This window comes from Vulpes lagopus, chromosome 10, assembly GCF_018345385.1.
Source record: "Vulpes lagopus strain Blue_001 chromosome 10, ASM1834538v1, whole genome shotgun sequence".
In the NCBI taxonomy this organism is placed as follows: Eukaryota; Metazoa; Chordata; class Mammalia; order Carnivora; family Canidae; genus Vulpes; species Vulpes lagopus.
In genome coordinates, this window is record NC_054833.1 from 9,817,288 (window position 1) to 9,832,138 (window position 14,851).

Here is a 14,851-nt window from a genome sequence, read left to right on the forward strand (position 1 = left end):
TGATGAACCTCAAAAACATCATGCTAAGTGAAAGAGCCCAGCACAGAAGACCAAGTACTGTACAATTCCACTTATATGAATATCCAGAAAAAGCAAATCTCTAGAGACTGAAAGTAGATTAGTGGTTGCCTAGGGCTGGAGATAGGAATGGGAAGTGAGTACGAATGGGCACGAAGTTTCTATTTGAAGTGAGGGAAATGATTTAAGACAGAATCGTGGTGGCAGGTGCACAATGCTGGAAATCATTGAATTGTGCACTTAAAATGGGCGAATTTTATGGTATGCAAAACTGTACCTCAATAAAGCTTTCAAAAACAAACAGGTACAACTGATCCTTAAACCACGCAGGGTTAAGGGGTTCCAGCACCTCCTGTGCAATCAAAAATCCACATATAACTTTTGACTCCCCCAAAATTTCACTACTAACAGCCTACTGTTGACTGGAAGCCTTACCAATAACATAAAGAGTCAATTAACTCATATTTTGTGTGCTATATGCATTATATACTGTATTCTTATAATAAAGTAAGCTAGAGAAAAGAAAATGTTATTGAGAAAATCAAGAAGAAGGACACCTGGGTGGCTCAGCAGTTGAGTGTCTGCCTTTGGCTCAGGGTATGATCCTGGAGTCCCAGGATTGAGTCCCGCATCGGGCCTCCTGCATGGAGCCTGCTTCTCCCTCTGCCTTTCTCTGTGCATCTCATGAATAAATGAATAAAATGTTAAAAAAAAAGAAAGAAGAAAGAAAGAAAGAAAGAAAGAAAGAAAGAAAGAAAGAAAGAAAGAAAGAAAAGAAAGTTAAATCTGAGTAACTTTGATGTTCTTAACTACCAGCAAAGACCTAGGTGGCAACTAACTTTAACCAAAGACTGCTCTGAGAGGCCACACCCTCACTCCCAGAACCAGCTCTGTAGGGTCCAAGACAGGGGACAGAGTAGAGCAAGGGTTCACACAGCATCAGAACCGCTGGGGAGAAGTGGGGCCTCCAAAATGCAGATTCCTGGGCTCTGCTCTCAGCAATACTGATTCAGTGGTTCTGGGTATTCCCAGCAGCCTGCATTTCTCAGAAGCACACTTCAGAATAAAAGGACCCCACACTTTGAGAAATCCTATGATAGAGGTGCACAGGAGTGCCCTGGGAGCAGGTGCACGCACAGGGGCTAGGGTGGGGCAGGGGACGTCAAGAAAGGCAGATACTCAAGTGAGCCCTGGGAAGGAAGGAGGCTTTTAAAGTTTAGTTAGATGCTAAGCCAAATCTCCAAGGATGAAGAGGTGTTATTCGGAAGACAGGTAAGTAAGGTCAATACTTCCCTGAGCCTGTGTCCAGCATGTGCCAAGCCACGGAGGCATTACAGCTAGAAAATATTTATTGAGCATTGACTGTGTGCCAGAAGCCATCTAAAAGCACACGGGAAAACCAGGGATTGATGAGTAGCTGGCAGGAGTGGTGGACAAGGCTGAGAGGAGATGTGGGGATTTACTACTAGGTGGCAGTGGCCTGGGGAAGGTGTGAGAATGAACGAGAATGCAGGCGATCTAAGACAGGGCTACAGGATCGGTAGGGCCAGGGGGGAAAGAGAGCAAGAAGGCAGGACATGTAGGATGCCTCCCCCTGGGGCTGGGCGGTGCAGGTGCAGGTGCCAAGGCTTGCAGGTGGCCGGCAAAGACAAGGAGCTCCGCTTTAGACTTTGAGCTCAAAGTGCCTACGGGGGTGACAGCTGGTGGCTGCAAGGAGCGAGGGGAAAAGGGGGGCTCCTGGGGTAGAACTGTATCACCTGCCTAATAATAACAGCCATGGGATTTGGGGAGAGCTCTGAGGAGATGATGAGGTGAGCTTTGTGAACTGGGAGATGATGTCCGAGCATCCCTGTTCTAATTTATCTCTGAGCGCCCCGCAGGCCTCCTGGGGGGGGGGGTGTGCACATAGGATGCGCGGGTCACCCCCACACGATGACCAGGGACATCTCACACACTGTGCTTCTAAGGCTATGCCTCAGCACACACAACGGCAGGGACATTCGTACCTGAGAGCATGAAGGGGGGTCGCATTTGCTACGGTCCATTACTTCTCACGACTTGACTAAACACATTGCACTTCGCTAAACCCTGTAGCGTTGGCGTTAAGAACACCGTGAAGACTGAAGGCAGGAAGGTTTGCTGGAATCCCTTCTGATCTCAAACGTGCTGGCATTCACTGGAAGAGTTACACAGCTGAAGAGCAGATTCAGCAACTCTCTTAAAAGGAGAACCCCGAAAAAAAGCAGAACCCCAATTATTAATTTTCAAGAGCTGGGCCAGTTTTGTGCATGGACATTTTTAACAAATGCAGGTGTGATCACTTGTCTTCGAAGAGCCAGGTTGATGGATTTGGCCCCAAGATCCCTCTGCTTCTTCATGCATCTCCAGCATCCCCTTCCCCGGTGGCTACGTTCATACTTAACTTTGATTTATTACTTTTAACAAAATTGGTGTTTTCAAACAGAGCTGTGGACCACCAAAAGATTGCAGCAGCTGCTTTCTCCTCCTCCTCCTCCTTCTTTTTTCTCTTTAGACCCAGAAGCCCAAAGTAAGGACGGTATAGAGAAAGAGGACAATGCAGAACCAAGACATTGGGGGGGCCTGGGGGACACAGGGATCAAAAGTATCAAAAGGAGGTATCGATCAAGAGGGAATTGCCCACTCCAGCCTCGCTCTAAACTGTTCAAAATTCAAAATGCAAACTCCCTGACTCTGAAAGATAAATAGCAGTGGGTGAATTGAGGAAAGTGATCAACACTTGAAAAGGAGACTTATTTGGGAATGTGTTTTGGGTTTTTTTTTTTCTTTTCTCCTCAGGGTTGACCTGAAGTTGGAACTATGCAGGGGGTTCAGGCAACAATGACTCTGAGAGCAACCTCCTCTTTTTGGCCAGAAGACCTGGAAGGAAGGCCCTGCAATGGAAAAATGTACGGAAAGTCCAGGGTCATGCGTGTTGGGGTGGGATTCATTTTTGTACCCCAAGAGTGGCTGTAGCCATGGAGCCGCACCACAGAACAGCAAGCAGCAGCAGAAGCAACGAAATGCTTCTCTGGTGTTACTGCCAGAAGAGCAGGGTAAAGAGGTCCCTGTGGTCCAAAGAGTGTGGGGAGGGAACACCTGGGTGGCTTAGTGGTTGAGCATCTGCTTTTGGCCCAGGGCATGATCCCGGGGTCCTGGGACCGAGTCCTGCATTGGGCTCTTATGAATAAATAAATAAAATCTTCAAAAAAGAAAAAAAAAAAAGCTCCACAAAGAATGTGGGGGAGAATCCATCTGTACTATGTACTAGCATTTTCCTCCTCCTTTCTTCTCAATGCTCAGCCCTGAGGACAGCCCTGGTCTCCGGGAACTATACCATGGCAGTGTGAGCGGCTGAAACTGCAAGAGAAACCCAGTCTTTCTGGCCAGAAGCCCAGGTAGGAGGAAAAGGCTCTGGGGATAGGACGGTGAGAGAGAAATCCCAGAGAAGACTGTGCTGGAGAAAGAGGTCCCTTGATCCTGTACATGAACCAGCACAAGCCCCAGGCTTGCCCAGAGCTGCACACGAGTGGGCCAGATCCAAAGGCTTTGAGATCCAAGTTGCAGTAGAAGCCATGGCTCAAGTCCACACTAAGCCCTAAATAGTGATTCCACGGGACACAAAGCAGCACAGCAAAGATTTTCAAAACTGCACTGATGTTGGAACCACTGCCCACAGAACGCAAGACAGAACTGGGCTGACTGCCTGGTAAATGGAAAACAACAACAACAACAACAAAATACACGCAAGGGACTGGGGGAAATGCAATCAGTTCTCAAGAGAAAAAACAATCCACAAATGGTAACCCCTAAATGACACAGATGTTGGAATTATTGGACAGACTTCTAGGAGCTGTTTTAATGATGTACCGGGAGATAAAGGTAAACATTCTTAGGATGAATGGAAAGACAGAAGTTCTCAGCAGAGGCACAGAACCCATAAAAAAGAAACAAGTGACTATTTTGGAGCCAAAAAATACAATGCAAAAAACACACTGGATGAGCTCAATAGCAGGATGGCGATTGCAAAGGGAAGCTACAGTGTACCTGATGGTATCAATATTATCCAACCTGAAGAACAGAGAGAAAAAGAATTGAACAGAGCTTAAGAGGCCTGTAGGACAATATTAAAAGGTTTAATATTAGTGCCTTGGTATCCCTGGAGAGGACAAAGAGATTGCGGTGGGAAATATACCCGAAGAAATAATGAGCAAACGTTTCTCAAACCTGATGAAAACTACACACTGACAGATCCAAACAGTGCTGTCTGGTTAATAATATACACGGACATGCACACACACATAACTTACAGTAAGTGTCTCCAAAGGGGAGACCAAGAAAGATGAGAACAGTGAGGATATAACCACTTAAAAAGAAATAAAACCTGATAAGCTATCATTCCCTTTTGAGAGGTGTCATAAGCATCAAGACCTTTAGTTGTTTTTTTTTTAAGATGTTTATTTATTCATTTGAGAGAGAGGAAGAGAGAGAGTGAGTGAGAGCACAAGCAGGGGGAGACGCAGAGGGAGAGGGAGAAGCAGGCTCCCCGCTGTGCAGGGAGCCCAGTGGGCTCCATCCCAGGATCCTGAAGTCATGACCTGAGCCGAAGGCAGATCCTTAACTGAATGCAAGCCACTCAGGTGCCCTAAGACCTTTATTCTTAAACGTCTTCCCTAAATCTAGCAGAACTAGGAGTCACTAGAACCCTGCCTATCAACAATTTGGTTCCGTTATCAACACTAAACGTGCAGACACCAGTTCCCTTATTACTGACCGTAGTTGATACTTTGGTCTGAAAACAGAGGAAGGATAAGCTACAAAAAGGATTTCCAAATTTTCAGTCATAAATATCCAGAAAGCATTCTGTAAAACCCTCCTGCCCATTTTTAGATGGACATGTAAAAAAAAATCTTAGCAAAATGTAGATGGCTACAGAGAATGTAACCTTTAGCATTCTGCTAATATTGACCCACAAAAATAAACTGATTTCTCATTCTCAGACACTGAAATTCATATTCATTTAAAAAAATACACCATACACCCACCAACAGGTTGCTTTTTGACAGTCACAAATTTCTCATAATTACATTTTCTCCTCGAACTTATGTTTCCATTCCTCTTGCCCTATAGAAATGTATACTAGGTTTATTTATTTTATGCTTTAATACCTTTTATTCATTATTCTATCATACTTTTCTGCGTCAAAACTATGTTTATAAGCCTAACTTTAAATTCAGTGGCAAAAAAAATGCTCTCCTGATTGTTACCACTGTAACTCTGAATGCAACTTATCAAAACAACACAAATACTACAAAGATTGATAATTACTAAATGTATATGAGAAGTAATTTTTATTGGAAAACCTCTCTTGAGCACTTTCATTTCTCAAATTTTTCATGCATATGTGGATGAGTATATTTATTACTAGAATGAGTCAAAGCTGACCATCAATTTCTCACCTTTTGTTTTTATCAGAGTAAATGCTGGGAAACTATGTCCACATAAATGAGAAGATGGGAATGGGTGCCATTTTGTAAGAGAAAGGTCACTTCATTATTTGAGTTCCTGAGTATACTAAACATCACATGGTGAAGAAATATCAAAAATTATTTGAATCATCAGTGTAAGGAGAAACTGGGATGATGGACTCATGAGCACCCTATCTGCTCATCCAACTGGCTTATCTCAGCCATTCACTGTCTTTGACGAGGGTCATTTACAATTCTGTAGACATAGCAGTTAACTTGTAGAAAACTGATTGGAAAGTAGGTAATTATTGTTCAAAAGCATGTAAGTTTTATCCTCTGGAAGTTCAACTGACTTTCCTCTCTCACTGTGGAAGAAGCCAATTCAAAACAAATTAAGCAAATTCATTTCAACCTTCCTCTCAGTGGTCTCCTTTGAACTGACTGTAGACCTTCCCAGCTCTCTCATTTTTTTAGTATGTTTAAAAGTATTCATTTTGGGAAGGCTGGGTGGCTTAGTTGGCTAAGTGTCTGCCTTCGGCTCAGGTTGTGATCTCAGGGTCCTGGAATCAAGCCTGGAATCAAGTGTAGGGCTCACTGCTCAGGAGGGAGTCTGCTTCTCCCTCTGCCTCTCCCCCTGTTCATGCTCTTTCTCTGTCTCAAATAAGTATTTTTTAAAATGTTCATTTTTCATTTGTACAAGAATCCTGATTTCATTCTTTTCTAAGTTTGTCCTTTAATATCAGTTTACAATTTGATTAGATTGATCTTCAGTTTTGTGTGTGTGTGTGTTGTGTGTGTGTGTGTGTGTGTGTTTTGTGTGTGTGTTTTGGGAGGACATTTAGAAAACACTTGATTTGCGATGTCCAGGCATTCACTTTCAGAATGATTTCAGAGAATCATTCACTTTCTTACCCTAAAGCTGATATTCTGAAATGTCTCCCTTTCTGCCTTCCTCATCCCCTAGTTATTTATATCCTTGGAGAGTGCAGTTTAGTAAAAAATAGGTTAGAAATAGGCCTTTTTAGTAAAATGAATTAGGAAGATGGATTAGAGATATAGTCATTTCTTAGGTAAAACGAGAGAAAGGCACTAATGGAAAAAGAAGATGAGAGAGAGAACCTGCATCTCTGTGGCACACCTGCTCTCAAGAAGACTAGTCTTTGAGAAAAGGACACAGGGAAGAGGAGGATCTGGAAATTTACTTTCTCAACACCTGTGTGCATGTACCTGGAGGGAAGTCTTTGAATACAGTTAATGTAGACAGTTTAAAGATTGTTGGCCTAAAATAAGAAGCACAAAAATGAAATCCACCCCTGATTCTATCCAATCTAGACTCATCTGCATTAGCAAACCTCTTTTTAAACATGTTCAGTAACTGGAGAACTTGTATTAGATAACTGTCCACCTTCCACTCAGAAGAGATGCTGAGGGAAGAAGAAGAGCCAGAGGGCTGTGCACAGAGGGAACTTTGAACAACAGAGAGCACCACGAGAGCAGAAGAGCAACGAAGAAGCAGAAATGGAAATGAAGGAGGAATCAAAATGGCAACTTTAAGAATTTTGGCTAAATACCTGTGAACCTGCATCGCATCACTGAAAATCTGCAGCCACAGCTTCCAGCATTCTAGAAGACGATACCAGAATAAACTGTGTGTGGTCTACCAAACGCCAATCAGTTGGACGGACTCTTCTTCCATCAACCTGCTCACTAGACCAGATATCGGGGTTCCCTGCCACTGGATGGGTATGAGCCCAAGTCCCAGACAGTGTTCAGTGGATGCAAAGACGACCCTCATATCTCATCAATCCCTTACCTACACACTCTGGGCTTCTAAATGGAGAATATGTAAAACGGACAGCCTTAACTACACATCACACTATAATCGGTCTGGAAGCCTATTGTACCAGGTTCTGGAAAATCCAACTGGCTAATTATCTTAGCGTGGTCCACTTTGCTTCTTGTTGCCTTAGAGTAAAATAATCAATTTATTTCATAAAAATCCAATGATTCTGGGGTACCTGGGTAGCTCAGTCGGTTAAGCATCTGACTCTTGGTTTCAGCTCAGATCCTGATCTCAGGGTTCTGAGATCGAGCCCCGAGCCAGGCTCCCGATTGAGCACCACGGAGTCTACTAAAGTTTTTCTCTCACTCTCGCTCTACCCCTCTTCATCCTCACTGGCACTTGCTCTTTCTCTCTAAAATAAACAAATAAATCTTTGGGGGAAAAAAATCCAGTGATTCTCCTCTGAATAAAACTAAATGCAAACAGGTTGGAACTAATGGTGACTAGGACCTTAGGAGATCCTTTGAGACATGTGTGCACAGCCAGGGACGCCTCCTGTTTATTATTATCTTCCTTATCTTATCTTCCTTCCTTGGTATTACTCTTTGCCTCCCTAGCAACCTTCACTGTGCTGGACCTAACAACAGTCATCCAAATCATCCAACATAGGGGAATGAAGACATAATCAACAGATCCCAGAGTTTCTCTGGATTTCCACATGGACTGATAGAAAGTAATAAGGGTTATTTTCTTAGCATACTGTGTACTACTACAAGGTTTGTCTCTGTTGTCTCTAGCATCTTGCTTCACCAGGGACTACCCCCGTCTTCAATACTAAGGCAGAGACACCTGGCTTCAATTTCCAGACTCCCAGGACCCTCCTGCTCTTTTTTTAAAAAAAGATTTTTTTTTATTTATTTGAGAGAGAGGGAGAGTGAGCATACGCAGGGGGGAGGAACAGAGGCAGAGAGAAAAGTAGGCTCCTACCGAGCAGGGAGCCCAATGTGGGGCTCCATCCCAGGACCCTGAGATCATGACCTGAGCCGAAGGCAGATGCTTAACCAACTGGGCCACCCAGGCGCTCCTCTCCTGCTCTTTAATACACTATCAAAACTAGAATGATTTTAGATCACACTTGTATAATGGCCTTTAAATTCTGAGAAGCTAAGGAGTATAAGACTCTCAAGGTTACCTAACTTATCCTTTCATTAGATAGATGTGAGTTTTCATGTTGGGATTATTGTACCTTTTCCACTCAGTTAAGTGGTCAACAAGAAACCAGGATTATTAGATGTCTAATTAATGAGCCAGGTCACGTGACATTATTACTATTATTATTATAAATCCATAATGATCGAAAGTTCTTTCTCTGATCTTAGAACACTTGCTACGTTGCTTCCTATATAGGGCTGTATCCTAAAAAGGAAACAGTCTTCTTACATAATCGCTCAGCAAAAAATGTTTCCCATAAGTCAGAAAAGGGTCTACTTAAGAAAAACAAGAGTATGAAACTCCCCTGGATATAAAAGCTTATGTAAAAAAGACAAACATTGTGTGATGTCACTGATATAAGTCCCTGAGAATAGGCAAATTTCTGGAGCCAGAAAGTAGAATGGTAGTTGCCCCCATTCTACTGGGGACGGAAGAATGGGGGGTTATCATTTGCTGGGGACAGAGTTTCAGTCTGAGGAGGTTAAAAAGTTCTGGAGATGGATGGTGGTGATGGTTGCACAACTCTGTGAACATACTGTCTCTGAATTGTACGCTTAAAAATTGTTATAACAGTAAATTTTATGTTATGCATATTTTTATCATAATTAAAGCAAACTAACAAAAGTTAGAAAATCCCTTATTAATGGCCTCCACTGACCTCACCGGGCTCCCTCTATTCCTAGGTACAAGTAGAAATACCCAGGATGAAATTCAAAAGCTCTCAGCCTGCGTCAGGGCAGACTTAGAAAGTGCCCAAGGCTAAAGGCCAGGTTTCCAATTGGCTTGTTGTTACCAGAATTACCAAACTAAGTCACATTAGAAATATCAGACTGGCCAGCAGGGAGACACCTACAAGGAACATGTGAGTAAAGTTTAGAAACCACAATGGGCTTGCTGAAAGGCATGTCCCTTTGACTTCATAAAACTGTCCTCTGTCCCATCCTAAACCCAAGTGATAAAAGGGAGTGAAGGTGCTCATGATGTAAGGGGTCCTGCTGTGAAATTCAGCTGTATAGTTTGAAACTTGTGTTTTTCCACACTTCTTAGGTTATCAGATAATAGATATTGCAATTAGAATCTAAATGGAATGGGAAGACAGGATCTCAGTTCTATTCACTCGGTTTGGGAGAATAAAGAAGCTGGGGATATATCATCAATGTGTAAGTCAGAAGGAGAATGCACTTTTTCTTTTCTTTTTATCATGAAAATATATGATCCAGTCACATTCACACAGAAGAGCTCTTGCACATGTGTGCCAAGACACACAGAAAAAAGTCTTCGCAGAAGCACACTTTGTAGCAGCAAAACATGGGAACCAACCCAAATGCCCACTAAGAGAATGGATAAATACACTGTGGAGGATTTGCCAACATGTACTATGATGCTACCTGCCACTACAAGGACAATTCTGAAAAACTTAATTTGAGTTTCTTTAAAGTAAGATTATATACACCCTTTTTGTAAATCAAAAACTAAGAAAACCTAAATAGCACATTCTTTAGGAATACATACATATGTCATAAAACAGTCTTGCAATAAAACCAGGGGTTAACACAAAATTCAGGTTGGAAGGGACATAGAGAATGGCACAGAGATACAACAGTACAAAGTAACAATATAGTGGGATCCCCCCCCCCCGGTTTCTGTTTATTCTCTTTAACAGCTTTATTGAGATATAACACGTAGGAGACAATTCGCCCATTTGAAGTGTATGATTCAATGATATGCGCAATTATCACCACAGTCAATTTTAGAACATTTTCATCAGCTCAACGAAAAACCCTATAGCCTGTAAACTATCACCTCCCTACCCTCAATCCCCAGCCCTAAGCAACCACTCATCTACTTCCTGTCTTTATAGATGCCCCTGTTCTGCATGTTTTCATATGAACAGAATTTAAAAAAAATATTTTATTTATTAATTCATGAGAGACACACAGAGAGAGGCAGAGGGAGAAGCAGGTTCCTTGCATGTTTGCCAAAGTGGGACTCGATCTCAGGACCCAGGGATTGTGACCTGAGGTGCAGGCAGATGCTCAACCACTGAGCCACCCAGGTGTCCCTACTTTCCCAAATTTTTTTTAATTTTTTTTTATTTTTTATTTATTTATGATAGTCACAGAGAGAGAGAGGCAGAGACACAGGCAGAGGGAGAAGCAGGCTCCATGCACCGGGAGCCCGACGTGGGATTCGATCCCGGGTCTCCAGGATCGTGCCCTGGGCCAAAGGCAGGCGCTAAACCGCTGCGCCACCCAGGGATCCCCCTACTTTCCCAATTTAACCAGCAATCTCCATCACCACCTTCAGGTCACAAACACTATTCCTTCTAGAATTGCGTTGTTTGACCCCTGCTGGGCCTCACAGCATTGGTCACTACTCCACAAGGTTCCTTCCAGGTCATACTCAGTAGGCAGGAGGGACAGTTGAGGCCCCTGACTTAGCTTTCTAGCTGCAGAACTGACCTCAACCACTGAGCCACCCAGGTGCTGCCATAGGAACAGACTTAAACAATTTGTGGTCTTTTGTGACTCGCTTCTTTCACTTAGAATAATGCTTTCAAGGCTCATACATGTTTAGCATGGATCACTACTTCGTTTCTTTTTTATGGCCAACTACTATCCCATTATATGGATATACCACATTTTATTTATCCATTCATCAATCAATGGACATTTGGATTACTTCCACCCAAGTAATAGCTAATTACTTCAGCTATTATGAATGGTGCTGGTATAAATATTCATGCATAGGTTTTTGTGTAGACATATACTTTCGTTTCTCTTGGATATATATACTGAGAGTGAAACTGCTCTATCATACGGTAACTCAGTGTTCAACTTTTGAGGAACTGCCAAACCGCTTTCCAAAGCAGCAGCACCATTTGAAATTCTAAATTCTACAACCAATGAGTAAGAGTTCCAGTTCCTCCACATCCTCACCAACACTTACCATCTGATTTGTTTTTTATTTTAGCCTTCCCAGTGGATGCGAAATGGTATCCACTAGAGTGGTCTGCTTTGTACCTCTCTGATGAATAATGATGTCGAGCACCTTTTCATTACTTATCGGCTATCTGTATATCTTCTTTGGAGAAATGTCTATTCAGATCTTTTGACAGCTTTTACATTGGGTTATTTATCTTTTTATTATTGAATTGTAAGAGCTCTTTATATATTTTGGATACAAGCCCCTAATTAGATACATAATTTAAAAATATTTTCTCCCATTCCATAGGTTATCTTTTCACAATTAGCCCTTTCTTAAGCCCAAGTTTTTAATGCAGTGATAGGATCACAGGTGGCCATTTGAACATAGTGGTTATAGCTTGCATATACTTAACATATTAGTTTTACGTATAAAATATTACATAATTAACAAAACTTCATGTATAAAGATGTCTGTTAGGGAATATTCAAGACAAAATAAAACACTATAATGTCCAAATAAGTTAATGCTACTTTTGAACGTATGTAACAACTGCTGGATATGACTCAGGCACTCAGAGAATCTGGCCCATGAATCCAGTCAAAGGCTCTTCTTCAAACTATCACATAGCAAGTGGAAGTAGCAGACTCCTACCCACAGGAAAAACCTGCCCCCTTTCCCTCCTGTCTTTTTATCTCTCCCTCCTCTCCCAAGCTAAGAATCATTTTCACACTTAAAATACTTGAAAAAAACAAGAAGAATGTTTCATTACTGATGAAAAGTTCATGAACTTCAAATTTGTTAATACAGTGTAAAGTCTGGCAAATGGTTTGAGCCAAGAGCTAGAGAGTAAATACGTAGGTTTTTGCTGGCCATGCGATCTCTTTAGGAGCTACTCAACTCTTGAAACCAGCCATAGACAATACATAAAGGAATGGTATGGCTGAAATTTATGGACACTGAAATTTGAAGTTCGTATGGTTTTCACCATTTCAACAATGAGCACCAAAAACCTCTTCCAACCAGTCATGGCCATTTCCGTCGGCCACCTTCCTGATTTCTCAATTTCTTTTTCTCTTTAATAAACATGACACCTTGATTCTAATTTAAACAGGGATTTTTAGATGTGGGGACTCACAGAAGAGTCTTTCTTTGCAAAATACTCTGTGTTCAAGAAGTCATGATCCAGCCACACTCCAGACTCAAGCTATTGAGTTAATTACTTCAAAAACTTTCACTATCTGGAGGCCTGGGTGGCTTAGGGTTGGGAGTCTGCCTAAGGCTCAGAGAGCTTGCCTCTCCCACTGCCTACGCCTCTGCCTCTCTCTGTGTGTGTCTCTCATGAATAAATAAGTAAAATCTTTAAAATAAATAAATAAACAAACAAACTTTCCCTGCTCGCTCATTACATGCTGTTAGTCAAATACTGCTCCTGCTGAAAGAAGTTCCCCAAACCCCATCCTTGCCCTCAAGAGGCTTACTGTCTAGTTGGACCCTTAAGAATAATTTCCCCAAAGATCACTCCACTATTATCATCTCACATCAAGTGAGCTGGGACGTTTTACCAAGAATTCTAAGGCACGTTCCTTAAATGAAGAGAAATCCATACACTCAGTAAAGGAAGGGTACCTGTAAGCCACGGGCCTGAGCCGCACAGCCTCCTGCCCTCCCACCACCCACAGAACCAAAGGTTCTTCATGTTTTGCTACAGGTTCCAGCTCCTCTTTGGCCCTTTGGACCCAATCCTCGGTTCACATCCTCAACAGCAGTCACTCATTCGCTCTTTTTGCAGAGCCCCCGTGGAAAGGCTGCTCAAACTCGCAGCCCGCCGGTGGGGCCGCCGCCGCCCGGCCGAGAGCACAGGGAGGGCCCCCTCCTCTGCACGGGCTAACCGGGCGCGGGGCGCGGGGCGCGGGGCGCGGGGCGCGGGGCGCGGGCCGCCCTCCACCGACAGCCGCGGGGAGCCCCGCTGCCCCCGCCCCTCGAGGCCTCAGTTGCCTTCGCATTTTTTTCAAGTGACTCATCGGCTCTGCTCAGGTCGGACAGAGACGCCAGGTCCGTTTCTTTCGCGCACTTTCCGATCGAGGTGCGGTGGTCGCATCCAGCGCGGTCACGGCGCTTCCCACGCCCCCCCCGCCCCCCCGGAGGCCCGGAGCCCCCCAAGTCAGGACGGGCCTGGGGCGGCGGCGCTGGGCGGTAGGCCCCGCCGGACCCGCGCGCACCCCGGGGCGCCCCCCGGCCGCACGGGGCGGGGGCAGGGCGCCGGGCGCTGACCCAGATGGGCCGGCAGCCTCCCCCGCCCCGCCCGCGTCCCCGCCCCCGCCCCGGCCCTCGGCCCTCGGCCCCCGGCCCCCGGCCCCCGGCCCCGCGGGCGCCCGCGCCTCCTCTCCCGCTCGCGCGCCGCCGCGCCCCGGCCCCTCTCCTCCCCCCCTCCCTCCCCTCCCCTCCCCGCCCTCCCTCCCCTCCCCTCCCCTCCCTCCCCTCCCCGCCTCCCCGCGCAACTCCGAGCGCCGGCCGCGGGGCGCCCCCGCCCCTGCGCCCCCGCCCCTGCGCCCCCGCCCCTGCGCCCCTGCACCTGCGCCCCCGCCCCCGCGCGCGCTGCTCCCGCTCACCTGCTGGGGGTCCCGGGTCCGCGCCCCGCCGCTCGCACCTCCTCCCTCTCCCTCCTCCCCCCGATCGGAGCCGCTGCCGGTCACGCTGCTCCCGGGGAGAGTCGCCGGCGGCTTCCGGGAGCTCCAAATACAGACGAGCCGGGGGAGAGAGGGGGAGGGAGGGAGGGAGGAGGGCAAGGCCCCGCGGGTGGGGGTGGGGGTGGGGGTGGGAATGCAGGGGAGCGGGAGGAGAGGGGGCTGGGCGGCGCGGAGGCCGGGGGCGGCGGGGGAGGAGGGGGGGAGGGAGGGGGGGGGGAGGGGGGAGGGAGGGGGGGAGGGGGGGGGGGGGGGGGAGCGCCAGCCCAGCGCCCGGCCAGGAACGAAATGGGTTCGGCGCGTCGGGCAGCCCCGCACGAAGTCTGGAAAGATCCGGAGACTCCGGCCCGGATAGCGCGGCTCCTCAGACTTTGCCGAGAGATGGGACGGGTCCTTAGCAAGCAGGAGACGGGCCGGTGCGTCCCCGAGCCCAGAGTATGAATAAGGGTCCTGGGCCTCGAACGCAGAGCTAGGCGGGCAGCTCAGATGCGCTCAGACCTTGTCAAAACAAAACCGAAAAACATTTTCTAGGCTGTCTTTAAGTTATATTTTGCATACAGCATCTTTAAAAGAGAATAAATGCTCAGTTATTTAAAAACAAACATATCCCAGCGAAACCTGGGTGGCTCAGTGGTTGAGCGTCTGCCTTTGGCCCAGGGCGTGATCCTGGAGACCTGGGATCGAGTCCCACATCGGGCTCCTCGCAGGGCGCCTGCTTCTCCCTCTGACTCTGTCTCTGC

At 45.9% G+C, this 14,851-nt stretch overlaps 1 protein-coding gene across 1 annotated transcript in view; it reads right to left on the bottom strand.

Annotated features, from left to right (window-relative positions):
* The window catches only part of CAP2 (cyclase associated actin cytoskeleton regulatory protein 2), a 146,474-nt gene extending 132,287 nt beyond the window's left edge, over nucleotides 1-14,187 (bottom strand). The window contains exon 1 of the mRNA XM_041771023.1: nucleotides 14,037-14,187. The gene's annotated coding sequence lies outside the window, so the exon portion shown is untranslated. The remainder of the gene's footprint in view (nucleotides 1-14,036) is intronic.
* Between the last annotated feature and the right edge of the window lie 664 nt (nucleotides 14,188-14,851).